The 15,623-nt window shown below is 49.0% G+C and overlaps 1 protein-coding gene across 1 annotated transcript in view; it reads right to left on the bottom strand.

Annotated features, from left to right (window-relative positions):
- Nucleotides 1-9,504, bottom strand: part of ttll7 (tubulin tyrosine ligase-like family, member 7) — a 272,031-nt gene extending 262,527 nt beyond the window's left edge. Inside the window, exon 1 of the mRNA XM_069939351.1 lies at nt 9,377-9,504. The gene's annotated coding sequence lies outside the window, so the exon portion shown is untranslated. The remainder of the gene's footprint in view (nt 1-9,376) is intronic.
- Nucleotides 9,505-15,623: the final 6,119 nt, after the last annotated feature.

Below are 15,623 nucleotides of genomic sequence, written 5' to 3'. Positions count from 1 at the left end.
ACGTCAGCTGCAGGCTCGTTTGTGGCTGACAAGTCCGATGCGGGACAGGCAGACACGATTGCAGCGGTTGCAGGGGAAAATTGGTTGGTTGGGGTTGGGTGTTGGGTTTTTCCTCCTTTGCCTTTTGTCAGTGAGGTAGGCTCTGCGGTCTTCTTCAAAGGAGGTTGCTGCCCGCCAAACTGTGAGGCGCCAAGATGCACGGTTTGAGGCGTTATCAGCCCACTGGCGGTGGTCAATGTGGCAGGCACCAAGAGATTTCTTTAGGCAGTCCTTGTACCTTTTCTTTGGTGCACCTCTGTCACGGTGGCCAGTGGAGAGCTCGCCATATAACACGATCTTGGGAAGGCGATGGTCCTCCATTCTGGAGACGTGACCCATCCAGCGCAGCTGGATCTTCAGCAGCGTGGACTCGATGCTGTCGACCTCTGCCATCTCGAGTACTTCGACGTTAGGGATGTAAGCGCACCAATGGATGTTGAGGATGGAGCGGAGACAACGCTGGTGGAAGCGTTCTAGGAGCCGTAGGTGGTGCCGGTAGAGGACCCATGATTCGGAGCCGAACAGGAGTGTGGGTATGACAACGGCTCTGTATACGCTTATCTTTGTGAGGTTTTTCAGTTGGTTGTTTTTCCAGACTCTTTTGTGTAGTCTTCCAAAGGCGCTATTTGCCTTGGCGAGTCTGTTGTCTATCTCATTGTCGATCCTTGCATCTGATGAAATGGTGCAGCCGAGATAGGTAAACTGGTTGACCGTTTTGAGTTTTGTGTGCCCGATGGAGATGTGGGGGGGCTGGTAATCATGGTGGGGAGCTGGCTGATGGAGGACCTCAGTTTTCTTCAGGCTGACTTCCAGGCCAAACATTTTGGCAGTTTCCGCAAAGCAGGACGTCAAGCGCTGAAGAGCTGGCTCTGAATGGGCAACTAAAGCGGCATCGTCTGCAAAGAGTAGTTCACGGACAAGTTTCTCTTGTCCGTACACCATTACTTTTGAAGGAAAGAGAAATTTGTATGCCAGATTATAAAATAATAGCAGAACAGCATAAGATGGATTTAAAGAGAAATTTCAAAAGAAATTCTTCCTTTCATTTGGAATACACCAATGTTATGTTGGACATGATAGCCAAGGGTTATGTGGAAAAAGTATCAGATGATATCTTGGATCTTAAAGATGATAATAAATGGTATTGACCTCATCTTGAAGTTATACATCCACAAAAGAAGAAACTACGTGTAGTATTTGATAGTGGAGCATCATTTCAAGGAGTTTCATTGAATTCTCAACTTTGACAAGGTCCAGACTTCACCAGTACTTTAATAGATGTTCTGATAAGATTTTGTAAAGAGCCCTATTGTGATTGCAGCAGATATTGAAGTGAAAGTACCATCAGAAAATCGTGATTTTCTACGATTATTAGGGTGGCTTAATGGAGATTCCAGTAAAGACATGATTGAATCCAGAATGACAGTTCATTTATTTGGAGCAACTTCCTCACCGAGTTGGGCAAATTTTGCTCTCAGGAAATGTGCTGAATATAATGAAGTGCAATTTTGTTCTCAAGATATGAGCATCTTCAGAAATAATTTCTATATTGATGATTGTCTGACTTCAGTGGTGTCAGAAAAAGCAATAGATCTTTATCATGGCTTAAAGGCAATCTGTAATAAAGGAGGTTTCTTCCTTACGAAATGGATTAGCAACAGTCGAGATGTGTCGGCTGTTATTCCTGAGGCAGAAAGAGCAAAGGAAATCAAACATCTGGACCTGGATTGTGATGTTCTACCTGCTGAAAGAATTCTAGGGGGGGCCTTGGTGGGTTCAATCTGATGTTTTCAAATTCAAAATCCTGAAAGAACAGCCATTGACAAGAAGAGGTATTCTTTCAATCGTAATGATCCTTTGGGAATATTGGCACCAGTTGTATTAATAGCCAAGAAATTCTGCAGGAATTGTGCAGAATAACATTTGGATGGGATGCAGCTATTCCAGATTCCACCGCACAAGATTGGATGAATTGGATTGAGAATCTTGAAAAGTTAGAAAGTTTTGAAATCAACAGATGTTTTAAACCAACAGACTTTGGAATTGCCACATTTGCTCAGTTAAAGCACTTTGCTGATGGAAGCGGTGGTGTTTTTGGGACTGTCAGTTATTTAGTACCACAAAATAACCAAGAGCAAGAACATTGTGGATTTGTAATGGGAAAAGCCAGAGTGGCTCCATTAAAGCCAGTCACCACACCTCGAATGGAATTGACTGTCACTACTATGGCGAGCAAAATGGACACTGTGTTTAGAAGGGAATTACAGATTGAGTTAGCAGATTCTATGTTTTGGACTGATAGTACATTAATAACAAAACCACAAGGTTTCATACCTTTGTGACTAACAGAATTAATGATATTGAAAGGTTTCAAATGCTAAACCTGGGTAACAACAAATGGCGGATTTGCCACAGGACAGCATTTCACCTGATGAACCCCCATTTACACAGGTGGGAGTTGATTATTTTGGTCTTTTGCAAGTAAAATGAGGAAAAAGTGTCGAAAAAAGATACGGAGCTATTTTTATTTGTTCGACTACGAGAGCGATTGACATTGAAGTAGGATCATCGCTTCATAAACTCTTTTATTAATGTTCTTTGACGTTTTATCACCAGACGTGATCAAGTAAAGGAATTACGTTCTGATAATGGATCAAACTTTACAGAGGCTCAACTAGCATTGGAATTGGAATCAATATCAAAATTTACTTCAAAAGGAAATTAGTTGGATCAAATCATATAACCATATAACCACTTACAGCACAGAACAGGCCAGTTCGGCCCTACTAGTCCATGCCGTAGCAAATCCCCACCCTCCTAGTCCCATTGACCAGCACCCGGTCCATACCCCTCTAGTCCCCTACTATCCATGTAACGATCCAGTCTTTCCTTAAATGTAACCAATGATCCCGCCTCGACCACGTCTGTCGGAAGCTCATTCCACATCCCCACCACCCTCTGCGTAAAGAAATATCCCCTCATGTTCCCCTTATAATTTTCACCCTTCAATCTTAAACTATGCCCTCTAGTTTGAATCTCCCCCACTCTTAATTGAAAAAGCCTATCCACATTTACTCTGTCTGTCCTTTTTAAAATCTTTAACACCTCTATCAAGTCCCCTCTCAATCTTCTGCGCTCCAGAGAAAAAAGCCCCAGTCTGCACAACCTTTCCCTGTAACTCAGACCCTGAAATCCTGTCAACATTCTTGTGAACCTTCTCTGCACTCTCTCTATTTTCTTTATATCTTTCCTATAATTTGGTGACCAAAACTGTACACAGTACTCCAAATTTGGCCTCACCAATGCCTTGTACAATTTCATCATAATCTCCCTACTCTTGAATTCAATACTCCGATTTATGAAGGCCAACATTCCAAATGCCTTCTTCACCACACCATCTACCTGAGTATCAGCCTTGAGGGTACTATTTACCATCACTCCTAAATCCCTTTGTTGCTCTGCACTCCTCAATTGTCTACCATTTAATGCATATGACCTATTTAGATTTGCCTTTCCAAAATGTAACACCTCACATTTATCTGTATTAAATTTCATCAGTCATTTCTCAGCCCACACCTCCAGCCTTCCTAAATCACCTTTTAATCTACGGTAATCTACCTCACTGTCCACAACACCACCAATCTTTGTGTCATCTGTAAACTTGCTTATCCAATTCTCCACCCCTACTTCCAGATCGTTAATATATATAACAAATAATAGTGGACCCAGGACCGATCCCTGAGGAACTCCACTAGTCACCGGCCTCCAATTGGACAAACAATTTTTCACCACTACTCTCTGACACCTCCCATCCAACCATTGCTGAATCCATTTCACTACCTCCTTATTTATATCTAATGTCTCCACCTTTTTTCCTAACCTCTTGTGGGGAACTTTGTCAAAAGCTTTACTAAAGTCTAAATAGACAACATCCACAGCTTTCCCTTCATCAACCTTTTTTGTAACCCCCTCGAAAAACTCTATCAGGTTTGTCAAGCATGATCTACCCCTGACAAAACCATGCTGATTACTCCCTCGCAATCCCTGTACCTCCAAATATTTGTAAATACCATCCCTCAGAAAACTTTCCATCAACTTTCCCACCACAGACGTCAGACTCACGGGCCTATAATTCCCAGGTTTACATTTGGACCCTTTCTTAAACAGCAGAACCACATGCGCCACCCTCCAATCCTTTGGCACTACCCCCGTGGCCAGTGACATCCTAAATATCTCTGTTAATGGCTCCACTATCTGTCCACAAGCCTCCCTGAGTGTCCTCGGGAATATTTTGTCCGGTCCGGGAGATTTATCCACCTTTATCTTTTTCAACACAGCCATCACTACCTCCTCGGTTATCCTTATATGCTTCATGAGCTCCCCACTATTTTTCTTTACTTCAACTGGTTCAATATTTTTTTTCCCTAGTGAATACCGAGGCAAAAAAATCATTCAAAATTTGCCCCATTTCCTCTGACTTCTCACTCAGCCTACCCTCGCTATCTACAAGGGGTCCAATTTTATCCCTCACTAATCTTTTACTTTTAATGTACCTATAGAAACCCTTTGGATATATTTTTACTCTGTCTGCCAAAGCCTCTTTGTGCCTTTTTTTTGGCCTTTCTAATTTATTTCTTAAGATTCCTTCTACACTCCTTGTAGTCCTCCTTCAAACTCTCAGCTCCCTATTCTTTATACCTCTTGTACACCTCCCTTTTTCTCCTAACCAAATTTCCAATATTCTTCGAAAACCAAGCCTCCCGATGACTTCCAGCCTTTCCTTTGATCCTCACTGGGACATATCTACTCTGTACCCGCAAAATTTCTTTTTTGAATATCCTCCATTTTTCATTTACATCCTTACCTGAAAATATCCTGTCCCACTCAATACTCCCCAAATCCCTTCTTATTCCTTCGAAATATGCTTTTCTCCAATCCAGAACCTCAACTTGAGGCCCATCTTTGCTCTTCCCTAAAACTAACCGAAAACTAACAGAGTTATGATCACTAGACCCAAGTTGTTCCCCAACATTAATGTCCCATACCTGACCTAGCTCATTCCCTAACAGGAGATCCAGTATTACACCTTCCTAAGTCGGTTCTTCTACTAACTGATACAGAAAACAATCTTGTGAGGGAAGTTAAAATCTCCCATGATCACTACCTTATAATTCTCACACATATACGTTATCTCCCTACAAATTTGTTCCTCTAATTTTCTTGGCCCATTTGGCGGTCTGTAATACACCCCTATTAGCACCCTCATGCCTCCTTCACCCCTCAATTCCACCCAAACAGCCTCACTGGTCGATCCCTCCATACCATCCTGCCACCTCACGGCAGTAATGTCCTCCTTAACAAGTAGAGCAACTCCTCCCCCTTTTTTACTCCCTGATCTATCACATCTAAAACAAATGTATCCTGGAATATTAAGTTGCCAGTCCTGCCCCTCCTGTAGCCAGGTCTCACTAATTGCTACAATATCGTGACCCCAAGTATCTGTCCATGCTCTAAGCTTGTCTACCTTGTTCACTATGCTTCTTGCATTAAAATATATGCATCTCAGAGAATGACCCTCACATATATTCTCTTTTCTACCTTTTACCCTAATCTCCATCCTACCTTTGTTATCTTTTTTATTCCTATCTAGGTGGCCATGATCCCTTGACACTGCTCTCACACTCTGATCCCCACCCCCCTGCCAAACTAGTTTAAACCTTCCTCCACAGCTCTAGCAAATCTGCTTGCCAGCACATTGGTCCCCCTCCAGTTCAAGTGGAGTCCGTCCCTCTTGTACAGGTCCGACCTTCCCCAGAAGAGATCCCAATGATCCAGAAATCTTATCCCTTGCCCCCTGCACCATCTCTTTAGCCATGCATTCATCCTCCACATCCTCTTATTTCTACCCTCACTTGCTCGTGGCACGGGCAGAAATCCAGAGATTACTACCTTGGAGGTCCAGTTTTTTAACTTCCTACCTAATTCCACATAATCATGTTTCAGGACCTCATCCCCACTTCTAACTAAGTCATTGGTCCCCACATGGACCACGACTTCTGGCTGTTCTCCTTCCCCTTGCAGAATGTTATGAACTCGATCAGAGATATCCCTGACCCTGGCACCAGGGAGGCAACAGACCAACCTGGATCCCCGATCTCGTCCCACAAACCTTCTATCTGTCCCTCTGACTAATGAATCCCCAACTACAAGAATCCTATCCTTATCCTTCTTTCCCTTCTGAACCTCAGGGGCAGACTGAGACCTTCCGAGAACTGGAAGAACAGCACCCCACCCTCCCTCTTACCCATCTCCCTCCTGCCTCCCTCTCCCCCCTCCCTGCCCCTTCTCTCTCATCCCTCTCTCCCCACCCCCCTAATCTCTCGACTCCCTTTTCACAGAGCCAAAATCAATTCTCATCTTTCCCCTTATCATATCCAATTAACCCTTTTGTCTGTTGGTCTGAACTCCCCCCTTCCCCATTCTTCCCTCTGGCCTTGAATTAAGATGCCTGCCTGCTTTTTTTATACTTACACCTTGAAGGAGGGCTCCAGCCTGAAATGTCAGTAATATATCGTTATCTCCAATGGTTGCTGCATTGCTGTGTGCTCTTAACTACAACCTCAGTGTCTACAGATTTTCATGTTTCACTCAATTTGTGAGACCTTTGGCCCATCATGTCAATGCTAGCCAGCGACTATTCATCAAAACATATCCCACTTACCAACCTTCTCTGCCTTTAAGATCCAAGTGCTCAAGATTCTTCTCGAGTCAGAATCAGGTTTATTGTCATGAGGCACGTGTCATGAAATGTGTAGTTTTGCAGCAGTAGGTATCAGAAAGAGCCTATTCAGCCCATCAAGTCTGCCCCACCATTTAATCATGAGCTGATCCATTTGCCCACACAGCCCCATTGCCCGGCCTTCTCCCCATAATGTTTGATGCCCTGGCAAATCAAGAACCAATCAATCTCTGTTTTAAACACCCCCACCCAGAACCTCGCGCGCGCACACACACACACTCACCTCCTCTGACACGCACACACCCCCGACTCACCCACTGCCCTGACACATGGCCCCCCCCACTCTGATACCCGCGGACAAACCCCCAACAAATGCCCCCCCAGTCACACAACCCCTCTGACATACAGCCTCAACCTACATTCACTCAGACACACACCGCCCCCACTCTGATACTCTGACACTCCCCTCCCTCTGACACACACACCCCCCATAAATGCCCCCCTCCGACACACATCCCCCGACACACACACCCTTTCCCACTGCACCCAACACACACCCCTCCCACTGCCCCCAACACACACACCTCCTCTCCCACTGCCCCCAACACACACACTCCTCCTCTCCCACTGTCCCCAGCACACACCTCCTCTCCCACTGCCTCCAACACACACACACCTCCTCTCCCACTGCCCCCAGCACACACACCTCCTCCCCCACTGCCCCCAACACACACACCTCCTCTCCCACTGCCCCCAGCACACACATCTCCTCTCCCACTGCCCCAACACAAACACCCCCTCTCCCACTGCCCCAACACACACACCACCTCTCCCACTGCCTCCAACACACACACCCCCTCTCCCACTCCCCCCAACACACACACCCCCTCTCCCACAGCCCCCAAAACACACAACCCCTCTCCCACAGCCCCCAACACACACACCCCCTCTCCCACTGCCCCCAACACACACACCCCCTCTCCCACTGCCCCCAACACACACACACCCACTCTCCCACTGCCCCAACACACACCTCCTCTCCCACTGCCCCAGCACACACATCCCCTCTCCCACTGCCCCAGCACACACACCCCCTCTCCCACTGCCCCAACACACACACCCAATCTCCCACTGCCCCAACACACACACACACCCCTCCCACTGCCCCCAACACACACGCCCCCTCTCCCACTTCCCCCAACACACACGCCCCCTCTCCCACTGCCCCCAACACACACATCCCCTCTCCCACTGCCCCCAACACACACACCCCCTCTCCCACAGTCCCCAACACACACACCCCCTCTCCCACAGCCCCCAAAACACACACCCCCTCTCCCACTGCCCCCAACACACACCCCCTCTCCCACTGCCCCCAACACACACACCCCCTCTCCCACAGTCCCCAACACACACACCCCCTCTCCCACAGCCCCCAAAACACACACCCCCTCTCCCACAGCCCCCAAAACACACACCCCCTCTCCCACAGCCCCCAACACACACCCCCCCTCTCCCACTGCCCCCAACACACACACCCCCTCTCCCACTGCCCCCAACACACACACCCCCTCTCCCACAGCCCCCAACACACACACCCCCTCTCCCACAGCCCCCAACACACACACCCCCTCTCCCACTGCCCCCAACACACACACCCCCTCTCCCACTGCCCCCAACACACACCCCCCCTCTCCCACTGCCCCCAACACACACACTCCCTCTCCCACTGCCCCCAACACACACCCCCTCTCCCACTGCCCCCAACACACACACACCCTCTCTCCCACTGCCCCCAACACACACACACCCTCTCTCCCACTGCCCCCAACACACACGCCCCCTCTCCCACTGCCCCCAGCACACACGCCCCCTCTCCCACTGGCCCCAACACACACACCCTCTCCCACTGCCCCCAACACACACACCCCCTCTCCCACTGCCCCCAACACACACACCCCCTCTCCCACTGCCCCCAACACACACACCCCCTCTCCCACTGCCCCCAACACACACACCCCCTCTCCCACTGCCCCCAACACACACACCCCCTCTCCCACTGCCCCCAACACACACACCCCCTCTCCCACTGCCCCCAACACACACACCCCCTCTCCCACTGCCCCCAACACACACACGTCAGCTTATCCCTCCTTCAGTCAGGGGAACGTGTGAGCAGCCCCCGGGGCCGGGCCGGCCGGTGTTGCCCACCGCCGAGCCTGTGCCGCTCAGCGCTGCAGCGGGCGTGGGGGCCGCCCTCTCGGGAAGCGCCTCCGCCCGCTCCAGAACACGGAAGCTCCGGCCACCACGGTGCATCTCCCTCCCGGTTACCTGGGATACGCAGTGTTTCCCCCGGCAATGGGAAGGGAGAGAGCAGGGCCATCACCGCCTTGCTTTCCCGCCGCCTGGGTCCACGGTGGGTCCAGAGTAACCTGGACAAGGTCACCTTGTCACAACGTGGCATCAAACAGTCACCATGTCATCCCAATGTTGCTTTCTGTCGTAAGGACTCGATACATTGTTTCCCGCCCGCTCCCATCGATACATTGTTTCCCGCCCGCTCCCATCGATACAACAGTCCAAAGATTGCAACACTACCTTCCCCTGGGGCGCACGATCCGAGATGCCGCGGTTCTCTCCAGCTCCCTCTCCCGCTCCCTCACTCTCCGGCCCGACTGAGCGGCTCCTCACCAGCACCAGCCCACTGATGGGCAGCCGCGCCGTCTCTGCCCCGCCCGGCCGCCGCCCATCCATCATCCCCCCGCACGCTCCGCGGCTCATTGATCGCACCTCGCCGGCTGCGGCTGGATGGGGTCGGGAGGGAGGCATTCCCTGCCACGCCGTTCGCCCTGTGCTGGATCTGTCCCTTTGGTACCAAGGATCTGGGCCAAGTGGTTCTCAAGTAAAACAGGAAAGTCTGCAGGCTCTGTGGTGAAAGTGAAATCACACAAAGCTGGAGAAAGTCGGTCGGTCAAACAGTGTATTTTATTCAGATAGCAAAGGTAGAACCGACGTTTCGGGAAAATGTCGGCAGGCGTCTGAACAAAAGAGTAAGGGGAGGTAAGAGGTGGAGAAGGGAGGGAGGGAACAGCAGAGATCAAGGGGAGGAGGGATGGCTGGGTGAATGGGAGGGGGAGGGAGGGAGGAGGGTGGGGGGAGGAACAGGTGAGCAGCAACTGTGTGACTGCCATCTCTCTGGAGGGTGCCCAGAGGGAAGAATCAGGGATTGCTCTTCCACTTTGTGGGTGGTCTTGGTGGGATGTGCATGAGGCCATGGACAGACATGTGAGTGTGGGAGCGTGACACAGAACTGAAATGGTTGGGCATTGGGAGGTCCCTGTCACGGGTCCGGAGGGAACAAAATGAAGCGATCTCCCAATCTGCGCCCAGTCTCTCCGATGTAGAGAAGGCCATAAAGGGAGCACCAGATGCAGTAAATCAGTCCTGCGGATACACAAGTGAAGAGTTGCTTCACTTGAAAGGCCTGTTTGGGCCCCCCCCCCCCACGGTGAGGATGGAGGTTTGGGCGCAAGTGTGGCCCCTCCTGCGGCCACAGGTCCACAAAAAAAGTCACAGGCCACAAGTAGTTCTCATCCTTTTTTTTCCCCCCACTCACATACCACCTGAAGTAATCCCTTACTAACCATGGAGCACCTACCTATTCCACCCTATGCCATAGGTGCCAAAATCAATATGGATATGTAGGTAGACAACCCTGCCAGCATGGACAAGTTGGGGTGAAGGGCCTCTTGCCCTGCACCAGTTAGTTTGGATCATAACATGCCACCAAACCTACGTGCCAAAAAATCCATGAACAGGAGAGAGGATAGACCACGAGATTACCCCAGAGTAGGGGTAACCAGAAGACAGAGGTTCAAGGTGATGAGGGGAGAGATTGAGGGTGGTGGTTGTTGCAGGTACAGTACTATTGCAATGTTTAAAAAACATTTAGACAGATACCTGGATGAGGGTGGGTTTGGAGGGATATGGGCCAAATGCAGTCAGGTGGGATGATGTGGGCAAGTTGGGCTGAAGACCCTGTTTTAGATGCCGTAGACGTGACATGGCTTGATGAGAATTTTTCTCATTTTGTTTTGTTTTCCGATCATATTGATTCCATTTTCTTTATCTGAGTTGTATAAATCTGGTTACTGGTGCATTCATTAGTTAATGCACTAATTGCTGCCCCTTTTTGACCCAGAGAACATTACAAGACAGAAATAGGCCCTTTGGCCCATCTAGTCCATGCTGAATCATCATTCTGGCTAGTTCCACTGACCTGCACCCGGACCATATCCCTCTGTACCTCTCCCATCCAGTACCTGTCCAAATGCTTCTTTAATGTTAAAATTGAGCCCACATTCATTACTTCAGCTGGCAGCTCGTTCCACACCCCCACCACTCTCTGTTTGAAGAAGTTCCCCCTAAACATTTTCCCTTTCACTCTTAACCCGTACTCTGGTGTATCTGACTGACCCTCAGTGGGGAAAGCCTGCTTGAATTTATGTATACCCACTGTGGCAGCCTGTCACTGCGGAGATCGAGCCGGTACATCGCGTGGTGCGTGCGATAGTAAATAGCAGCATAACATACTGTAACACATCCCTTAACACAGTGAACCGGCATGATTGAAAGCTGGAAAAGTACAAGTCCAGCAGCCCTAAAATGGCACTGGCCAAGCTGCCCAGCTATAAGAGATCAATAACAGACTGGGGAAGAAGGGTGTTCACATGTGAGAATGTTCCCGCCCTCTATTGTTATTCACGCGGCTGATGTCAGCCAATCAAACAAAGGTGGGAACTCCAACTGTATAAAAGGAGCCTTTCTAGCCTCAATAACTCTCAGAGCTTAACCTCCCCCACTGCGAGTGTTCCTTTGTAGCAGTCGGCTATACCATCATAATTTTATACCCCTCTATCAAATCTCCCCTCTTTCTCTGATGCTCCAGAGAATAATGTCCTAACCTGTTTAACTTTCCCTGTAATTCAACTCCTCAAGTCCCAGAAACATCCTCCAGGAATGCAGAAGATTGGAGAAAGTAACAGATACAGTCCATCATGGGCACCGGCACTGACCTCCCATCATCCTCACAACAATGTGAGGCACTGCCTCAAGAAGGCAGCCAATATCTTAAAGGACGCCCTTCACCCTGGTCCCAGCCTCTTCTCACTGCTCCCTTCAGGGGTGCGAGAGCATTCCAACCCCTTCCGTACCTCCCATGGGGATCTTTGTTTTGGTAGGAAATTATTTTTGGAGAATCTTTTATTATTAACTTTCCAAACTTGTTCTACACTTTACTTGTTTATTATACCCACACTCCTGTTCGGCTCCAAATCATGGGTCCTCTACCGGCATCACCTACGGCTCCTAGAACGCTTCCACCAGCGTTGTCTCCGCTCCATCCTCAACATCCATTGGAGCGCTTTCATCCCTAACGTCGAAGTACTCGAGATGGCAGAGGTCGACAGCATCGAGTCCACGCTGCTGAAGATCCAGCTGTGCTCACGTCTCCAGAATGGAGGACCATCGCCTTCCCAAGATCGTGTTATATGGCGAGCTCTCCACTGGCCACCGTGACAGAGGTGCACCAAAGAAGAGGTACAAGGACTGCCTAAAGAAATCTCTTGGTGCCTGCCACATTGACCACCGCCAGTGGGCTGATATCGCCTCCAACCGTGCATCTTGGCGCCTCACAGTTCGGCGGGCAGCAACCTCCTTTGAAGAAGACCGCAGAGCCCACCTCACTGACAAAAGGCAAAGGAGGAAAAACCCAACACCCAACCCCAACCAACCATTTTTCCCCTGCAGCCGCTGCAACCGTGTCTGCCTGTCCCGCATCGGACTTGTCAGCGACAAACGAGCCTGCAGCTGACGTGGACTTTTACCCCCTCCATAAATCTTCGTCCGCGAAGCCAAGCCAAAGATATCAGTCATATTTGTCTTTGTAAGGATCGACTATAACAAACCCACGGGCCACAGGTTGCAAAGTACTGCCTCACCTGAGCAACAATGACAAAAACTCAAGATGGCAATCTGTCCCACCTGCCTTCCTGAAGTGGACCTCAAACAACCATCTAAGGCAGAGCCTATGGCAAGTAGGCACAACTTCAGGATTTAAGGGCGTTCACTTTAGAACAGAGACGCGGAGGACTTTCTTTAGCAAGAGGGTGGTGAATCTGTGAAATCCGTTGCCACGGGTGGTGGAGGCCGGGTCATTGGGTATATTTAAGACAGAGGTTGATAGGTTTGTAGCAACTGTGTTGCAGTGCGAAATGAATGAGAAAATGATCAGACATAGTCGATCCCGCGTGCTCCAAATGACATCATCGCACTGTGACATCGTGACATTGCTTGGAACTTCCTGAGCCAGTTCGATTAAGCCGCCGGTGAGCCACTAAAGGTTCTTGATTAGCCAGGGCATCAAAGGTTATGGGGAGAAGGCCGGGCAGTGGAGCAGAGTGAAAAATGGATCAGCTCATGAGTGAATGGTAGGGCAGACTTGATGGGCTGAATGGCCTATTTCTGCTCCTTTGACTTATAGTATTTTGTTTAAATGATGGAATAGTCAACTTTACAGCTGCACTGTGGACTTGCTGGATTCATTGCAGCGTGAAACTGGGTGTGCTCTGGTCAAGGTTAGAAGAAGCTGGAGGTGGTGACTGCAGCTCAGAACATCGCACAAACCTCCTCCCCTCCATAGACTCCGTCTTCATCTTCCACTGCCTTTCAGATTTCAGGTTTACATAGATGATGTCACATGCAACTCTGAGATTATTTTTTCCTGCAGGCGCGGCAGAATTACCACTAATTGGTAGTGCAAAGAAAACATGTAGACAAAAAAAGAAATGTAAACAAATAATGAATGTCAAGAAAATGACCATAAAATACAGGGAAAAAAAATAAAATAAATTAAAATGCACAAGTAAGAGTCCTAAAATGAGTCCCTGATTGAGTTTGTGGTTGTTGAGTCTGATGGTGGAGGGGGAGCAGCTGTTCCTGAACCTGGTGGTGCGAGTCTTGTGGCACCTCTACCTCTTTCCTGATGGCAGCAGCGAGAACAGAGTGTGTGCTGGGTGGTGAGGGTCCTTGATAATTGCTGCTGCTCTCTGACGACAGCATTCCCCATAGATGTTCTCGATAGTGGGGAGGGTTTTGCCTGTGATGTCCTGGGCTGTGTCCACTACATTTTGCAGGGCTTTATGCTCAGGGATATTGGCGTCCCCGTACCAGACTGTGTTGCAGCCAGTCAGCACACTTTCCACCACACATCTCTTGAAATTTGCCAGGGTTTCTAGTGTCATACCAAACCTCTGCAAACTCCTGAGGAAGTTGAGGCACTGATGTGCTTTGTTCATGATGCCATTGGTGTGCTGGGTCCAGGAAAGATCCCCTGAGATGGTGACTCCCAAGATCTTAAATTTGTTCACCCTCTTCACCTCTGATACCCCCAATGACCACTGGATTGTTTACCTTGGAATGGCTGCCAACATACCCCTGATAAACTCTCTTCTCCCTCCTTCCATCAGGAAGATGATTTCCATCTGTGAGATCACAAACCAGATTCAAGGGCAGTTTCTTTCCCACTTTGTCAGACTCCTGAAAGAATGTCACTCCAGTAAAAGGATGGCACCTTTGCTGCAAACCAACTGACCTCTCTCTGTAGCTTGGCACTCTGCCTTACCTGTTGTACTATGTATGAGATGTCTAACGGGTCTGCTCGCAAACCCTATCACTCCATCTTGGTCGATGTGACAATGTGCCTTGATCTGTGTCAGTGTGGGTCGCTCACACTGCCAAGAGGAAAGAAGCCCCCTCCTTGTGGTCTCTTCATCTCTACATCAGAGAAACTGGGTGCAGACTGGGAGATTGTTTTATTGAAGATCTCAGCTCTACCGCCACAATAGTGTGGATCTCCCAGTTGAAACTCATTTGAATTCCCCATCCCATGCCCTCATGTTCTCACACACTGCCAGACTGAGCCAACTTGCAAACTGGAGTAACAACACCTCGTATTCCTTCTGGGCACCAGGATGGAATTAACCAACTGGATGGCATTAACTTAGACCTCCAGTTTCTTTTAGACCCTCCCCCCCTGCTTTCTCCCCTTCCCCCTTTCCTCTAGCTCTCCTTCTTCCCATTTCCTACTGCCTTCCTATCTACGTCCATTTGTCATCTTTTGCCTGTGGGCCTGTGCTCGACCACCCATGCCCTTTCTTTCCTCTGTTCCCAGCCATTTTATTCAGGTGCCTGCCCACTTTTTGCTCGTACCTTGAAGAAGGACTCAGACATGAAACCTCGGTAATATATCTTTACCTCCTACGAATGCTGCGAGACCAGCTGAAGTTCTTCCAGCATTTCTGTGTTTTAACAGCAACCACAGTATCTGCCACGTGCAGCTGTGGAGGCAAAATCATTTGGGGGAATTTAAAGGGGGATTTGATAGATATCTAATTAGTCAGGGTATCATGGGATATGGGGATAAGTCCGAAACTTGGAACGAGATGTGAGAACACTTTAGCTCAGGGAGGTTTCACGGAGCAGACTCGATGGGCCAAATGGCCTCCTTCTGATCCTTTTTCTTGTCATGCTGTGACTTTTGTGTTTCACCCTTTGCAAAGCAAGGTGACTGCCGCAGCCACTGATACTTCCTCTGTCCGAAAGTCTTTCTCATTGAATATAACGATAAATTAGCCCGAGACATTTTGAGCAGAGTTTTGGCGAGGAAGCTGTATTTTTCCTGTGGTCTTACCAGTTGGTTGCTGACCAGCCAACTTTATATTACCCCTCGCATCTAATGGACCACAGGCAAACTCACGGTCCAGACCCCTCATACATTTATAAGACA

The sequence above is a fragment of the Narcine bancroftii genome, chromosome 5 (assembly GCF_036971445.1).
Source record: "Narcine bancroftii isolate sNarBan1 chromosome 5, sNarBan1.hap1, whole genome shotgun sequence".
Taxonomy (NCBI): Eukaryota; Metazoa; Chordata; class Chondrichthyes; order Torpediniformes; family Narcinidae; genus Narcine; species Narcine bancroftii.
This window is presented reverse-complemented; position numbering and strand designations above follow the sequence as displayed.